Genomic DNA, 16,841 nt, shown 5'->3' with positions numbered 1-16,841 from the left:
ATATATATATATATATATATATATACACCAATAGCATCACTTGGTCGTGAAAGGAGGGGGGGGGCCAAGTTGGCCTCTCGCACCAGGGTCCAGGAGACATTAGCTACGCCCCTGACTAAGGGCTCTGCTCTCTCCTGGTTTACTTCCTACCTCTCTGACCGCTCCTTCCGCACATCATTTGCTGGCTCTAACTCATAGTCTCTCTCCCTTACTGTCGTGGGTTTCTTAGGGATCAGTCCTGGGTCCTCTTCTTTTTTACTTTACACTTTCCCCATGGGACAAATTATCAGCAGGTTTGGTTTTCTGCAGGGCCGGCCTTAGGGTAGATGGCGCCCTGTGCAAAACTTTCTTTTGGCGCCCCCCCCCCCGCCCCTGTTGATACCCCCTAATGGTGACATAGACTAAATCTCACAGCCTCCCATCCCTCCAGACAACCCCCACAATAAAACCACAAACGGGACAGGAGGCTGTAGGATTTAGATACAATATACTAAATCCTACTACAACAAGCTCCACCCCTAAACCCCAGCCCCCCCAAACCCCCCGACCCCCGATAGAAGTACCATCTATGTATGTATCTATCAATCATCTACCCCCCCCCGTTATATATGTGACCTTTTAATCACTTTTTGAATTTTTCTCTGGGATGTGACTTCACTAAAAAACAGCAAATTTGGACTTGGCCTATTTGGCAATTACACTGTTTACCGTGGGGGCAGTAGTTATGCACTGTTTAGCTGTTGGGTATGCTGGGGGCAGTAGTTATGCACTGTTTAGCTGTTGGGTATGCTGGGGGTAGTAGTTATGTACTGTTTAGCTGTTGGGTATGCTGGGGTAGTAGTTATGTACTGTTTAGCTGTTGGGGTATGCTGGGGCAGTAGTTATGTACTGTTTAGCTGTTGGGTATGCTGGGGGCAGTAGTTATGCACTGTTTAGCTGTTGGAGTATGCTGGGGGCAGTAGTTATGCACTGTTTAGCTGTTGGTGTATGCTGGGGCAGTAGTTATGCACTGTTTAGCTGTTGGGTATGCTGGGGGCAGTAGTTATGTACTGTTTAGCTGTTGGGGTATGCTGGGGCAGTAGTTATGTACTGTTTAGCTGTTGGCAGGGGCGGGCTGGGCCGGGGGGCAGGAGGGCATGTGCCCCCCGGGCCGGTCTTCCCCACCAATGAGTGGGCCGCGACGCGCGGCCGACTCTCTACAGTAGTTGAGACTGAAAGAATAGCGCGGCCGGCCGCCGCGCTATTCCCCCAGTCTCTTCCGGGCCGCATGATCCCCCCAGGAGCCGCAGACGTGCTGTACGCAGGCACGTCTGCAGGCACCTACATCAGGTCCCCAGCGGTGACGTCACTTCCCTGACGCGCACCGCTGAGGACCTGATAGGAAAGGGAGAGGAGAGGAGCCGCCGCGCTGCAGCAGCAGGAAGAAGCTGCTGCACACTGAAGATCTGGCCCGAGGAGAGGTGAGTTGTTTTTCTTTTTTTTAAACCCATTAACATGTGGCCACACCGGGGGGGGGGGGGCTATTCTATGAGGGGGGGTGCACAAGGGGGCTATTCTATGAGGGGGGATGCGCAGGGGGGCTATTCTATATTGGGGGGATGCACAGGGGGGCTATTCTATATTGGGGGGATGCACAGGGGGGCTATTCTATGAAGGGGGATGCACAGGGGGGCTATTCTATGAGGGGGGATGCACAGGGGGGCTATTCTATATTGGGGGGATGCACAGGGGGGGCTATTCTATGAAGGGGGATGCACAGGGGGGCTATTCTATGAGGGGGGATGCGCAGGGGGGCTATTCTATATTGGGGGGATGCACAGGGTGGCTATTCTATGAAGAGGGATGCACAGGGGGGCTATTCTATGAGGGGGGATGCGCAGGGGGGCTATTCTATATTGGGGGGATGCACAGGGGGGCTATTCTATGAGGGGGGATGCGCAGGGGCGCTATTCTATATTGGGGGGATGCACAGGGGGGCTATTCTATGAAGGGGGATGCACAGGGGGGCTATTCTATGAGGGGGGATGGACAAGGAGGCTATTCTATATGGGGGGGTGCATGGGGGCTATTCTATGAGGGGGGATGCACAGGGGGGATATTCTATTAGGGGGGGATGCACAGGGGGGCTATTCTATGAAGGGGGATGCACAGGGGGGCTATTCTATGAGGGGGGATGCGCAGGGGGGCTATTCTATGAGGGGGGATGCACAGGGGGGCTATTCTATGAAGGGGGATGCACAGGGGGGGCTATTCTATATTGGGGGGATGCACAGGGGGGGCTATTCTATGAAGGGGGATGCACAGGGGGGCTATTCTATGAGGGGGGATGCGCAGGGGGGCTATTCTATATTCGGGGGATGCACAGGGGGGCTATTCTATGAAGGGGGATGCACAGGGGGGCTATTCTATGAGGGGGATGCACAGGGGGGCTATTCTATATTGGGGGGATGCACAGGGGGGCTATTCTATGAAGGGGGATGCACAGGGGGGCTATTCTATGAGGGGGGATGCACAGGGAGAGCTATTCTATGAAGGGGGATGCACAGGGGGCTATTCTATGAGGGGGGATGCACAGGGGGGCTATTCTATGAGGGGGGATGCACAGGGGGGCTATTCTATGAAGGGGGATGCACAGGGGGGCTATTCTATGAGGGGGGATGCGCAGGGGGGCTATTCTATATTGGGGGGATGCACAGGGGGGCTATTCTATGAAGGGGGATGCACAGGGGGGCTATTCTATGAGGGGGGATGCACAGGGGGGCTATTCTATGAAGGGGGATGCACAGGGGGCTATTCTATGAGGGGGGATGGACAAGGAGGCTATTCTATATGGGGGGGTGCATGGGGGCTATTCTACGAGGGGGGATGCACAGGGGGATATTCTATTAGGGGGGGATGCACAGGGGGGCTATTCTATAAAGGAGAATGCACAGGGGGGTATTCTATTAGGGGGGGATGCACAGGGGGCTATTCTATGAGGGGGGATGCACAGGGGGAGCTATTCTATAAGGGGGGGGGATGCACAGGGGGAGCTATTCTATGAGGGGGGATGCACAGGGGGCTATTCTATGAGGGGGATGCACAGGGGGAGCTATTCTATAAGGGGGGATGCACAGGGGGGGCTATTCTATAAAGGAGAATGCACAGGGGGGCTATTCTATGAAGGGGGATGCACAGGGGGCTATTCTATATGGGGGGGTGCATGGGGCTATTCTATATGGGAGGATGCACAGGGGGGGGTTATTCTATATTGGGGGAATGCACAGGGGGCTATTCTATGAGGGGGGGATGCACAGGGGGAGCTATTCTATAAGGGGGGATGCACAGGGGGAGCTATTCTATAAGGGAGAATGCACAGGCGGGCTATTCTATATGGGGGGATGCACAGGGGGAGCTATTCTATATTGGGGGGATGCACGGGGGGGGGCTATTCTATAAGGGGGGATGCACAGGGGGGCTATTCTATAAGGGAGAATGCACAGGGGGCTATTCTATATGGGGGGATGCACAGGGGGGCTATTCTATATTGGGGGGATGCACAGGGGGGCTATTCTATGAAGGGGGATGCACAGGGGGGCTATTCTATGAGGGGGGATGCACAGGGGGGCTATTCTATATTGGGGGGATGCACAGGGGGGCTATTCTATGAAGGGGGATGCACAGGGGGGCTATTCTATGAGGGGGGATGCACAGGGGGGCTATTCTATGAAGGGGGATGCACAGGGGGGCTATTCTATGAGGGGGGATGCACAGGGGGGCTATTCTATGAAGGGGGATGCACAGGGGGCTATTCTATGAGGGGGGATGCTCAGGAGGCTATTCTATGAGGGGGGATGGACAAGGAGGCTATTCTATATGGGGGGTGCATGGGGGCTATTCTATAAAGGAGAATGCACAGGGGGGTATTCTATTAAGGGGGGATGCACAGGGGGCTATTCTATGAGGGGGGGATGCACAGGGGGAGCTATTCTATAAGGGGGGGGTGCACAGGGGGGGGCTATTCTATGAGGGGGGGATGCACAGGGGGGCTATTCTATGAGGGGGGATGCACAGGGGGAGCTATTCTATGAGGGGGGGATGCACAGGGGGAGCTATTCTATAAGGGGGATGCACAGGGGGGGCTATTCTATAAAGGAGAATGCACAGGGGGCTATTCTATGAAGGGGGATGCACAGGGGGCTATTCTATATGGGGGGGGGGGTGCATGGGGGCTATTCTATATGGGGGGGTGCATGGGGGCTATTCTATATGGGAGGATGCACAGGGGGGGTTATTCTCTATTGGGGGAATGCACAGGGGGCTATTCTATGAGGGGGGGGATGCACAGGGGGAGCTATTCTATAAGGGAGAATGCACAGGGGGGCTATTCTATATGGGGGGATGCACAGGGGGAGCTATTCTATATTGGGGGGATGCACGGGGGGGCTATTCTATAAGGGGGGATGCACAGGGGGGCTATTCTATAAGGGAGAATGCACAGGGGGGCTATTCTATATGGGGGGATGCACAGGGGGAGCTATTCTATAAGGGGGATGCACAGGGGGCTATTCTATGAAGGGGAATGCACAGGGGGGCTATTCTATGAGGGGGGATGCACAGGGGGAGCTATTCTATATGGGGGATGCACAGGGGGGCTATTCTATGAGGGGGGGATGCACAGGGGGAGCTATTCTATGAGGGGGGGGATGCACAGGGGGAGCTATTCTATGAGGGGGATGCACAGGGGGCTATTCTATATGGGAGAATGCACAGGGGGGCTATTCTATATTGGGGGGGATGCACAGGGGGGGCTATTCTATGAGGGGGGATGCACAGGGGGCTATTCTATGAGGGGGGGATGCACAGGGGGAGCTATTCTATAAGGGGATGCACAGGGGGAGCTATTCTATAAAGGAGAACGCACAGGGGGGCTATTCTATAAGGGGGATGCACAGGGGGAGCTATTCTATAAAGGAGAACGCACAGGGGGCTATTCTATGAAGGGGGATGCACAGGGGGCTATTCTATGAGGGGGGATGCACAGGGGGCTATTCTACGAGGGGGGTTGCACAAGGGGGCTATTCTATATGGGGGGATGCACAGGGGGGGGGGGGCTATCCTATATGGGGGATGCACAGGTGGGCTATTCTATATGGAGAGATGTGCAGCGGGGGGCTATTCTATATGGAGGGATGTATTGATGAGGATGTTGCTGGAGCAAGAAGCCTAAAATGTCTGTCTGACAGATCCCGTGGAGAGGAGTCATGGCCAGAGAAGCCTTCATGATGGCCGGAGCCGGATGGAGAAGAAAAGGAAAAGTGGACGTCTCTTCATGCAGAGAAGACGCCTACTGTGAGTCACTGAATGTAACTGCACTATAATAACTTATAAGGTCTTTTAACTTATCAGGGGTGTCAAACTATGTCCCTCCAGATGTTGCAAAACTACAATTCCCGTCATGGTTTATCTGTCCAGTCATGATGGGATTTGTAGTGTTGTAACAACTGGAGGGACGGAGTTTGACAACTGTGTTCTATTGTCAGTGTTCTTATACCGGAGATAGATAGAAGATAGATAGATAGATAGATAGATAGATAGATAATGGATAGATAGATAGATAGATAGATAGATAGATAGATAGATAGATAGATAGGAGATAGATAGATAGATAGATAGATAGATAGATAGATAGATAGATAGATAGATAGATATTAGATAGATAGATAGGAGATAGATAGGAGATAGATAGATAATAGATAGATAGATAGATAGATAGATAGATAGATAGATAGATAGATAGGAGATAGATAGATAGATAATAGATAGATAGATAGATAGATAGATAGATAGATAGATAGATAGGAGATAGATAGGAGATAGATAGATAGATAGATAGATAGATAGATAGATAGGAGATAGATAGGAGATAGATAGATAGATAGATAGATAGATAGATAGATAGATAGATAGATAGATAGATAGATAGATCCAGTAGGAAATAGCTATCTAGCAGTTCATTATGTATCTTTGATTACACATGAGATCACAACCAGCAGACAGGGGTGATTCTAGCCTCTCTGCTGCCCGAGGCGAACTATAGAATGACGCCCCCCCCCCGTCAATCCGCCCACATTATAATCCACTACTGCCCCCCCCCCCCCACTGCTGTCCCCAATAAACATAATGTTTGGTCCCTTGCTGCACAGAGGATGTCAGGAGAGGAGGAGGCTGACTTTATAGGAGAGGTCCCAGCAGCACAGAGGATGTCACGAGAGGAGGGGGCTAATCCTATAGGAGAGGTCCCAGCAGCACAGAGGATGTCAGGAGAGGAGGGTGCTAATCCTATAGGAGAAGTCCCAGCAGCACAGAGGATGTCAGGAGAGGAGGGTGCTGATCTTTTAGGAGATGGTCCCCCTCTTCCCCCCTTATAGATGGTCCCCCTCTTCCCCCCTTATAGATGATCCCCTCTCCCTTATAGATGGTCCCCCTCTCCCCCCCTTATAGATGGTCCCCCTCTCCCTCCTCCCTCATAGATGGTCCCCCTCTCCCCCCTCCCTTATAGATGGTCCCCCTCTTTCCCCTCCCTTATAGATGGTCCCCCTCTTCCCCCCTTATAGATGGTCCCCCTCTTCCCCCCCCCTTATAGTTGGTCCCCCTCTTCCCTCTCTCCCCCCCTTATAGATGGTCCCCCTCTCCCCCCCCTTATAGATGGTCCCCCTCTTTCCCCCCCCTTATAGATGGTCCCCCTCTTCCCTCTCTCCCCCTCCCTTATAGATGGTCCCCTTTCCCTTATAGATGGTCCCCCTCCCCCCCTTATACATAGTCCCCCTCTCCCCCCTCCCTTATAGATGCCCCTTTATAGATGGTCCCCCTCTTTCCCCCTCCCTTATAGATGGTCCCCCTCTCCCCCTTATACATGGTCCCCCTCTTCCCCCCCCTTATAGACGGTCCCCCTCCCGCCCCTCCCTTATAGATGGTCCCCCCCTTATAGATGGTCCCCCTCTTTCCCCCCTCCCTTATAGATGGCCCCCCCCCTTATAGATGGTCCCCCTCTTTCCCCCCTCCCTTATAGATGGCCCCCCCCTATAGATGGTCCCCCTCTTCCCTCTCCCCCTACCTTATAGATGGTCCCCCCCCCCTTATAGATCGTCCCCCTCTTTCCCCCCTCCCTTATAGATCGTCCCCCTCTTTCCCCCCTCCCTTATAGATGGCCCCCTTCCCCCCCCTACCTTATAGATGGTCCCCCTCTCCCCCCCCCCCCCCCCCTGCACAGCAGATAAAACAAAAACAAAAAACAGCACACAACTCACCTGCCCTCCGTTCCCCCGTCAAGCCTCTCTGGTCTGGTCCCGGCTGATGTGCGGCTGCCCGGGGTGTCCCGTCCTGTCCCCGGCAGCGCGCGCATCACAGAGCTCCCCGTGCGCCTGTGCCTGTGACTTCCGGCGCACGGGGAGCTCTCTGATGCGCGCGCTGCCGGGGACAGGACGGGACACCCCGGGCAGCCGCACATCACCCGGGGGACTAAGGCTGCATTCCCACGTTCCGTGATCCTGACGGATCACGGACGTGGAATGCATGTACTGGAGCTCCCCCGCCCCCGGGAAGTATCTGTAATGAGATGCTGTGAGCGGGGGAGACTGTATTCATAAGCGCCGCGCTGTAGTATCAGCACCGCGCGGCTGATTTAGTACAGCGCGGCGCTTATGAATACAGTCTCCCCCGCTCACAGCATCTCATTACAGATACTGCCCGGGGGTGGGGGGGCTCCAGTACATGGTACAGTCAGGGCCGTTTTAATACATTGGTGGGCCCAGTGCACAGCCCTCAAGAGTGGGCCCCCCCTTACCTTTCTGCACATTGTATAATGTACTGAATTTGCCCCCACACTGTATCAAGAGCCCCAATACATACAGTAGTTACCTTATAACACTATTTCCACCATTCAGTGATTACATATTACATAAAAACTGCACTAAACAAAACAAAAAGATATCACCATTGATACCATTACATAATACCGCCACATCATGACCCCTATCAGTACAAGCCTATAACAGAGTGAAGTTACATCCAGTGACTCACCGGAGGCGTCTTCTCCGATCAGAGTCTGTCACCTTTTCTTTTTCTCTCCATCCAGCCTGGGCCACCTTGAAGTCTTCTCCTGGCTGTGAATCTTCTCTCCAGAATCTGCCAGACAAATATTTTAGGCTCCAACACATACAGTAGTTAGGTCCCTTGTACCCCTATACAGTAGTTACACCCCTCTGTACTCCTACATAGTTACACCCCTCTGTACCTCCATAGTTTTAAGGTGTCCCTGTAGTATATAGACCCTCATGTGCTCCTCCAGTTATATACAGCCCTCCTGTGCGCTCCCCCATTAGTATATAGCCCCCCTGTGCACTCTCCCCAGTAGTATATAGCCCCCTGTGCTCACCCACAATAGTATATAGCCCCCCTGTGCTCTCCCCCAATAGTATATAGCCCCCCTATGCTCTCCCACAATAGTATATAGCCCCCCTGTGCTCTCCCACAATAGTATATAGCCCCCCTGTGCTCTCCCACAATAGTATATAGCCCCCTGTGCTCTCCCCCAATAGTATATAGCCCCCCTGTGCTCTCCCACAATAGTATATAGCCCCCCTGTGCTCTCCCCCAATAGTATATAGCCCCCCTGTGCTCCCCCTCAATAGTATATAGCCCCCCTGTGCTCTCCATAATATATAGCCCCCTGTGCTCTCCCCCATAGTATATAGACCCCTGTGCTCCCCAATAGTATATAGCTCCCCTGTGCTCCCCAATAGTATATAGCCCCTGTGCTCCCCAATAGTATATAGCTAACCTGTGCTCCCCAATAGTATATAACCCCCTGTGCTCCCCCATAGTATATAGCCCCCTGTGCTCCCCCATAGTATATAGCCCCCTGTGCTCCCCAGTAGTATATAGCCCCCTGTGCTCCCCATAGTATATAGCTCCCCTGTGCTCCCCCATAGTATATAGCTCCCCTGTGCTCCCCCATAGTATATAGCCCCCTGTGCTCCCCCAAAGTATATAGCTCCCCTGTGCTCCCCCATAGTATATAGCTCCCCTGTGCTCCCCAATAGTATATAGCCCCCTGTGCTTCCCAATAGTATATAGCTCCCCTGTGCTCCCCAATAGTATATAGCTCCCCTGTGCTCCCCCATAGTGTATAGCCCCCTGTGCTCCCCCATAGTATATAGCTCCCCTGTGCTCCCCCATAGTATATAGCCCCCTGTGCTCCCCCATAGTATATAGCCCCCTGTGCTCCCCAATAGTATATAGCCCCCGTTCTCCCCCATAGTGTATAGCCCCCTGTGCTCCCCCATAGTATATAGCTCCCCTGTGCTCCCCCATAGTATATAGCCCCCTGTGCTCCCCCATAGTATATAGCCCCCTGTGCTCCCCCATAGTATATAGCCCCCTGTGCTCCCCCAAAGTATATAGCTCCCCTGTGCTCCCCCATAGTATATAGCTCCCCTGTGCTCCCCAATAGTATATAGCCCCCTGTGCTTCCCAATAGTATATAGCTCCCCTGTGCTCCCCAATAGTATATAGCTCCCCTGTGCTCCCCCATAGTGTATAGCCCCCTGTGCTCCCCCATAGTATATAGCTCCCCTGTGCTCCCCCATAGTATATAGCCCCCTGTGCTCCCCCATAGTATATAGCCCCCTGTGCTCCCCAATAGTATATAGCCCCCGTTCTCCCCCATAGTATATAGCCCCCTGTGCTCCCCAATAGTATATAGCCCCCGTTCTCCCCCATAGTATATAGCCCCCCTGTGCTCCCCAATAGTATATAGCCCCCGTTCTCCCCCATAGTATATAGCTCCCCTGTGCTCCCCAATAGTATATAGCCCCCGTTCTCCCCCATAGTATATAGCCCCCCTGTGCTCCCCAATAGTATATAGCCCCCGTTCTCCCCCATAGTATATAGCCCCCTGTTCTCCCCCATAGTATATAGCCCCCTGTGCTCCCCAATAGTATATAGCTCCCCTGTGCTCCCCCATAGTATATAGCCCCCTGTGCTCCCCAATAGTATATAGCCCCCGTTCTCCCCCATAGTATATAGCCCCCCTGTGCTCCCCAATAGTATATAGCCCCCTGTGCTCCCCCATAGTATATAGCTCCCCTGTGCTCCCCAATAGTATATAGCCCCCGTTCTCCCCCATAGTATATAGCCCCCCTGTGCTTCCCAATAGTATATAGCCCCCGTTCTCCCCCATAGTATATAGCCCCCTGTTCTCCCCCATAGTATATAGCCCCCTGTGCTCCCCAATAGTATATAGCTCCCCCTCCCATATAACATTGAAAAAAACAAACACTGTTACTCACCTAGGTCCACGCGTTCCTCTTCTCTTCCCTCCTGTGGCCGCACTTCCTGCAGTCACAAGAGGCTGCACTCCCCTTACCCTCGCGCCGACGCTCCAGTGACGTCGGGCGCTAGAGGGAGAGCGCGGCCTCTTGTGACCGCAGGAAGTGCGGCCACAAGAGTGAGTGACTGACAGGGAGGGAGCCAATGGCTCTCTCTCTGTCAGTGTCGCTGCTGCTGCAGCGCTGAAGCGCCGCAGCAGCAGCGGACGGGGGCAGCGGCGGACGGGGGGGCCCTGCAGGGGGCGCCATGGAGGGGTAAGTAGATTACCCATCCATGGCGCCCCCCCTGACAGGCTGGTGGCCGGAGCCCTGTGCGACCGCATTGGTCGCACATAGCAACGGCCGGCCTGCTCGGGGGGGCCCCTTTAACCAGTGGGCCCGGTGCACGTGCACCATGTGCCCTCTGGTTAAAGCGGCCCTGGGTACAGTCAGTGGCGGATTATAATGTGGGCGGCCGCCCGAACCGCTCATATTATAATCTGCCACTGAATGCCGCCCCCATGAAGATAGCTGGTGGCGCCGCCTGAGGCAGACGATTCAGGTCGCCTCATCATTGCGGCGCCCCTGCCAGCAGACACATTTTAATAATGAGAACCTTCTATGTGGATGATCCTGGTATTTGTACGGTGGATGTTAGTTAGTAATGGCGGCGGTGGTGAAGGGGTTGTGATATTTGTTTCTTTTATACTGGTATTATTGGTCTTGTTATACTGGATCTCAGTTATGGTTTGGTGGTATTAGTTAGTATAGGGTGGTAATGGTTGTGGTCACAGTGACAATATATGTTTCTTATATACTGGTGTATTGGATTTGGTCAGTAACGGTATATTTCTTCTATCCCCTATTAGTTCTATTCTGGGGTCACATCCACACACTGATCCCCCACAGAACTCTGTATACTGATCTCTCACAAAGCCTCCAGTATACAATACACCAGGAATCCTCCAAGTACAACAGCTGCAAACACTACAACTCCCAGCATTTACTTACAGTCTGCAGCCCTCAGGATATGCTGGGAGTTGTAGTACATCCTCTGATAACAGCTGGTGCTGCAGAGATTCAGGGCTGATGGTTTTAACATGATAAGAGAACCAAAAGGGCATTACAGCACTGATAACAGGGTCACCGGGTACACAGCATGGTACCTTAAGGGTGCATTCACACAGACAGATTTAGCTGACAGATTTTTGAAGCCAAAGCCAGGAATGGAGTTGAAAAGAGGAGAAATCTCAGTTTTTCCTTTATTACCTGTTCTCTGCTTATAGTCTGTTCCTGGCTTTGGCTTCAAACATCGGTCAGATAAATCTCTCTGTTTAAAGGCATCCTAAGGTACTATGCTGTGCACCTGGAGCTAGGTTCCCTTTAATCCAATAGATGTATATCACAAGGGCTTTTAGTGGCTGGGAACACTGGCCACAATACTATAATTCTGTGGCGCATGTGTAATCTTCCTTTCCCGCACTTATTTGGGGAGGGTAATACCAGGTAAGGGCCAGGGTGGTGGATGGGCCGCTAGCCTGCCAGTCAAGGGCCAGTGCCGTGTGCTTGCCCCCCAGGCTAAAATCTGCCAGCCAGCCCCTGGCTGTTGGGTATGCTGGGGCAGTAGTTATGCACTGTTTAGCTGTTGGGTATGCTGGGGGCAGTAGTTATGCACTGTTTAGCGGTTGGGTATGCTGGGGGCAGTAGTTATGCACTGTTTAGCTGTTGGGTATGCTGGGGGCAGTAGTTATGCACTGTTTAGCTGTTGGGGTATGCTGGGGGCAGTAGTTATGCACTGTTTAGCTGTTGGGGTATGCTGGGGGCAGTAGTTGTGCACTGTTTAGCTGTTGGGGTATGCTGGGGGCAGTAGTTATACACTGTTTAGCTGTTGGGTATGCTGGGGGCAGTAGTTATGCACTGTTTAGCTGTTGGGGTATGCTGGGGGCAGTAGTTATGCACTGTTTAGCTGTTGGGGTATGCTGGGGGCAGTAGTTATGCACTGTTTAGCTGTTGGGTATGCTGGGGGCAGTAGTTATGCACTGTTTAGCTGTTGGGTATGCTGGGGCAGTAGTTATGCACTGTTTAGCTGTTGGGTATGCTGGGGGCAGTAGTTATGCACTGTTTAGCTGTTGGGGTATGCTGGGGGCAGTAGTTATGCACTGTTTAGCGGTTGGGTATGCTGGGGGCAGTAGTTATGCACTGTTTAGCTGTTGGGTATGCTGGGGGCAGTAGTTATGCACTGTTTAGCTGTTGGGGTATGCTGGGGGCAGTAGTTATGCACTGTTTAGCTGTTGGGGTATGCTGGGGGCAGTAGTTGTGCACTGTTTAGCTGTTGGGGTATGCTGGGGGCAGTAGTTATACACTGTTTAGCTGTTGGGTATGCTGGGGGCAGTAGTTATGCACTGTTTAGCTGTTGGGGTATGCTGGGGGCAGTAGTTATGCACTGTTTAGCTGTTGGGGTATGCTGGGGGCAGTAGTTGTGCACTGTTTAGCTGTTGGGGTATGCTGGGGGCAGTAGTTATGCACTGTTTAGCTGTTGGGTATGCTGGGGGCAGTAGTTATGCACTGTTTAGCTGTTGGGATATGCTAGGGGCAGTAGTTATGCACTGTTTAGCTGTTGGGTATGCTGGGGGCAGTAGTTATGCACTGTTTAGCTGTTGGGATATGCTAGGGGCAGTAGTTATGCACTGTTTAGCTGTTGGGATATGCTGGGGGCAGTAGTTATGCACTGTTTAGCTGTTGGAGTATGCTGGGGGCAGTAGTTATGCACTGTTTAGCTGTTGGGTATGCTGGGGGCAGTAGTTATGCACTGTTTAGCTGTTGGGATATGCTAGGGGCAGTAGTTATGCACTGTTTAGCTGTTGGGATATGCTGGGGGCAGTAGTTATGCACTGTTTAGCTGTTGGAGTATGCTGGGGGCAGTAGTTATGCACTGTTTAGCTGTTGGGTATGCTGGGGGCAGTAGTTATGTACTGTTTAGCTGTTGGTGTATGCTGGGGGTAGTAGTTATGCACTGTTTAGCTGTTGGGTATGCTGGGGGCAGTAGTTATGCACTGTTTAGCTGTTGGAGTATGCTGGGGGCAGTAGTTATGCACTGTTTAGCTGTTGGGTATGCTGGGGGCAGTAGTTATGCACTGTTTAGCTGTTGGGTATGCTGGGGGCAGTAGTTATGCACTGTTTAGCTGTTGGGATATGCTAGGGGCAGTAGTTATGCACTGTTTAGCTGTTGGGATATGCTGGGGGCAGTAGTTATGCACTGTTTAGCTGTTGGAGTATGCTGGGGGCAGTAGTTATGCACTGTTTAGCTGTTGGGTATGCTGGGGGCAGTAGTTATGCACTGTTTAGCTGTTGGAGTATGCTGGGGGCAGTAGTTATGCACTGTTTAGCTGTTGGGTATGCTGGGGGCAGTAGTTATGCACTGTTTAGCTGTTGGGTATGCTGGGGGCAGTAGTTATGCACTGTTTAGCTGTTGGGTATGCTGGGGGCAGTAGTCATGTACTGTTTAGCTGTTGGGTATGCTGGGGGCAGTAGTTATGCACTGTTTAGCTGTTGGGTATGCTGGGGGCAGTAGTTATGCACTGTTTAGCTGTTGGGTATGCTGGGGGCAGTAGTTATGCACTGTTTAGCTGTTGGGTATGCTGGGGGCAGTAGTTATGCACTGTTTAGCTGTTGGGTATGCTGGGGGCAGTAGTCATGTACTGTTTAGCTGTTGGGTATGCTGGGGGCAGTAGTTCTGCACTGTTTAGCTGTTGGGTATGCTGGGGGCAGTAGTTATACACTGTTTAGCTGTTGGGGTATGCTGGGGGCAGTAGTTATGCACTGTTTAGCTGTTGGGGTATGCTGGGGCAGTAGTTATGCACTGTTTAGCTGTTGGGTATGCTGGGGGCAGTAGTTATGCACTGTTTAGCTGTTGGGTATGCTGGGGGCAGTAGTTATGCACTGTTTCAGCTGATATATAGATAGATAGAGATAGATAGATAGATAGATAGATAGATAGATAGATAGATAGATAGATAGATAGAAGGGAAAGAGGTAGAGAGACAGAGGAGAGAGAATCATCAGACTTACAGCAGGCGCCCAGGATCCTGGAGGCTGCAGCATTGCTGAGGAGGAGGAGGGAGGACGCACATGGCTGGGCAGAGGTCACAGGTCACCACACTGATGGGACCTGAGCACCCTGCAGGCTGCAATGTGGCAAGAAAAAAGTCAGCCTCCCACATGTGGTGGGTGCCGGGGGCGGGGCTTGTCGGCGGGGGGCGGAGCTTACCGGGATCAACCCGGAACATTACTTTGCCAGGTCCCTAGCCCGTCTATCTTCTGGAGCGCCCAAACCAACTACTATGTAAGGAGGGCAGGCGGCCAGCTAGAGGGGCGCTCTGGCAGACAGACAGAACGTCTGTCTGCCAGACCAGTTAAGTGTGCAGCTGACTGCCAGAGCGCCCCCTAGCTGGCCAGGAGTGATGCGCCCTATGCAACCGCACAGCTCGCACACCCCAAAGGCCGGCCCTGGTTTTCTGTACCATCTCTATGCTGATGATACCCAGCTGTATACCTCCTCCTGTGATATCAGCCCCGCTCTTCTACAGAACACCAGTATCTGTCTGTCTGTCTCTAACATTATGTCTTCTCTATCCCTTAAACTCAATCTTGCTAAAGCTGAGCTGCTTGTATTCCCTCCCTCTGCTAAGGGCTCGTTCACACAGAGCAGAAGCAGCTGAATTTCTACGCTGAATCAGCGCTGAAATTTCAGCCGTTAAAATAGGTGCAGAGCTCATTTCCATTGTGTTGAATGGAAATTCTGCTCTGCCGTTCACACAGTGGAATTTCCGCACTGAACTAATCCGCTTTCCGCCAGAAGAATGAACATGTTCATTCTTCCACTAGCGGAAGCCTATACAAACCAATGGGGCTCTGATTTTCTGTTTCAGCGCAGAATACAAGCGTAATACAAGCGGAAATTATGCGCTGAATCAGCGGGGAAATGGGGAAAAAAGGGGGGGAGGAGGATTCTAGTATATATTCTGGTATAGTCTAGTTTACTCGCCAAATACTCGCTGAATTTCAGCGTTGAATGCATGCGGATTCAGCGCGGATTCCTCGAGTATTCCGCGCTGAATTTGTCAAGAGCTGATTACGAGCTGCACACTTTCCTAGCGTAATACGCAGGGATTCTGCTTATATTCTGCTCGGAATTCAGCGTCAGTTGATTTCAGGCGGAAATATTTCCTCGCGTAATCCGCCCCTTTTGCTCTGTGTGAACGTAGCCTAAGGCTGGGTTCACACTGCGTTTTTTTCATCCGTTTTTCATCCGTTTTTTTTTTTTTTTTTGCAAAAAACTGATTTAAAAAAAACTATGCATTTGTGTGCATCCGTTTTGATCCGTTTTTCCATTGACTTCCATTAATAAAAAAAACGATTTGTCTTTTAAGCGGACACAAAAGTAGTGCCAACTACTTTTGTGTCCGTTAAAAAAAAAAACGTATCTGTTTGGATCCATTTTTTTTTGTAATGAAAGTCAATGGAAAAACGGTTTAAAACAGATGCACACAAATGCATCTGTTTTTTGCAAAAAAAAAAAAACAGATTGCAAAAACGCAGTGTGAACCTAGCCTAACCGCCCCCCACCTGACATCTCCATCTCTGTCTGTGGTGCGACCATAACCCCTACACAACAAGCCCGCTGCCATGGGGTTATGTTTGACTCTGATCTCTCCTTCACTCCTCATATTTAATCTCTTTCACGTTCCTGTCACTTGCATCTAAAAGACACCTCTAAAATCTGTCCCTTCCTTACTGTAGAATCTGCTAAAACTCTCATTGTCGCTCTGATCCATTCCCGTCTAGACTACTGCAATTCCTTACTAATCGGCCTTCCTTCCTCTAAACTCTCCCCCCTCTTGTCCATTCTTCATGCAGCGGCCAGGCTCATCTTCATGTCCAGCCGCTATACCGATGCCTCCCCCCGTGCCAGTCACTATGAAGATGCCTCCCGCTTGTGCCAGTCACTATACAGATGCCTCCCTCCTGTGCCAGTCACTACACCAATGCCACCCCATACCAGTCACTACATTGGCTCCCTATTAAACACAGGATGCAATACAAGCTCCTCCTGCTCACCCATAAAGCTCTCCACAACACTGCACCTCCCTACAACTCCTCCCTCATCTCTGTCTATTGTCCTACCCATGTCCGAATCGCCCCATTCGGCCAATTATTGCTTGGTGGAATAGAGAGAACGATCAGCCGATGATCGTGTCATCGGCTGATCGTTCATTTAGGGCCAGACCTAAAATTATCGGTCCCCCACCGCGCATCGCTACAGTGGAATAGTGGTGCGCGGTGGGCGACCGACAATTTGAGAAGAAGCACCATACTTTAGCTGTCTGGGCTTCTCCTCCGCTCGGTCTGCCTACCGGCCCACGTGCAGGATCAGTAGCTCTGGAGCGGCCTGACTGAGCAGTCAGACCTCTCAGCCAATCACAGGCTGCATTG

Source organism: Dendropsophus ebraccatus, chromosome 5, assembly GCF_027789765.1.
Source record: "Dendropsophus ebraccatus isolate aDenEbr1 chromosome 5, aDenEbr1.pat, whole genome shotgun sequence".
NCBI lineage: Eukaryota > Metazoa > Chordata > Amphibia > Anura > Hylidae > Dendropsophus > Dendropsophus ebraccatus.
This window is presented reverse-complemented; position numbering follows the sequence as displayed.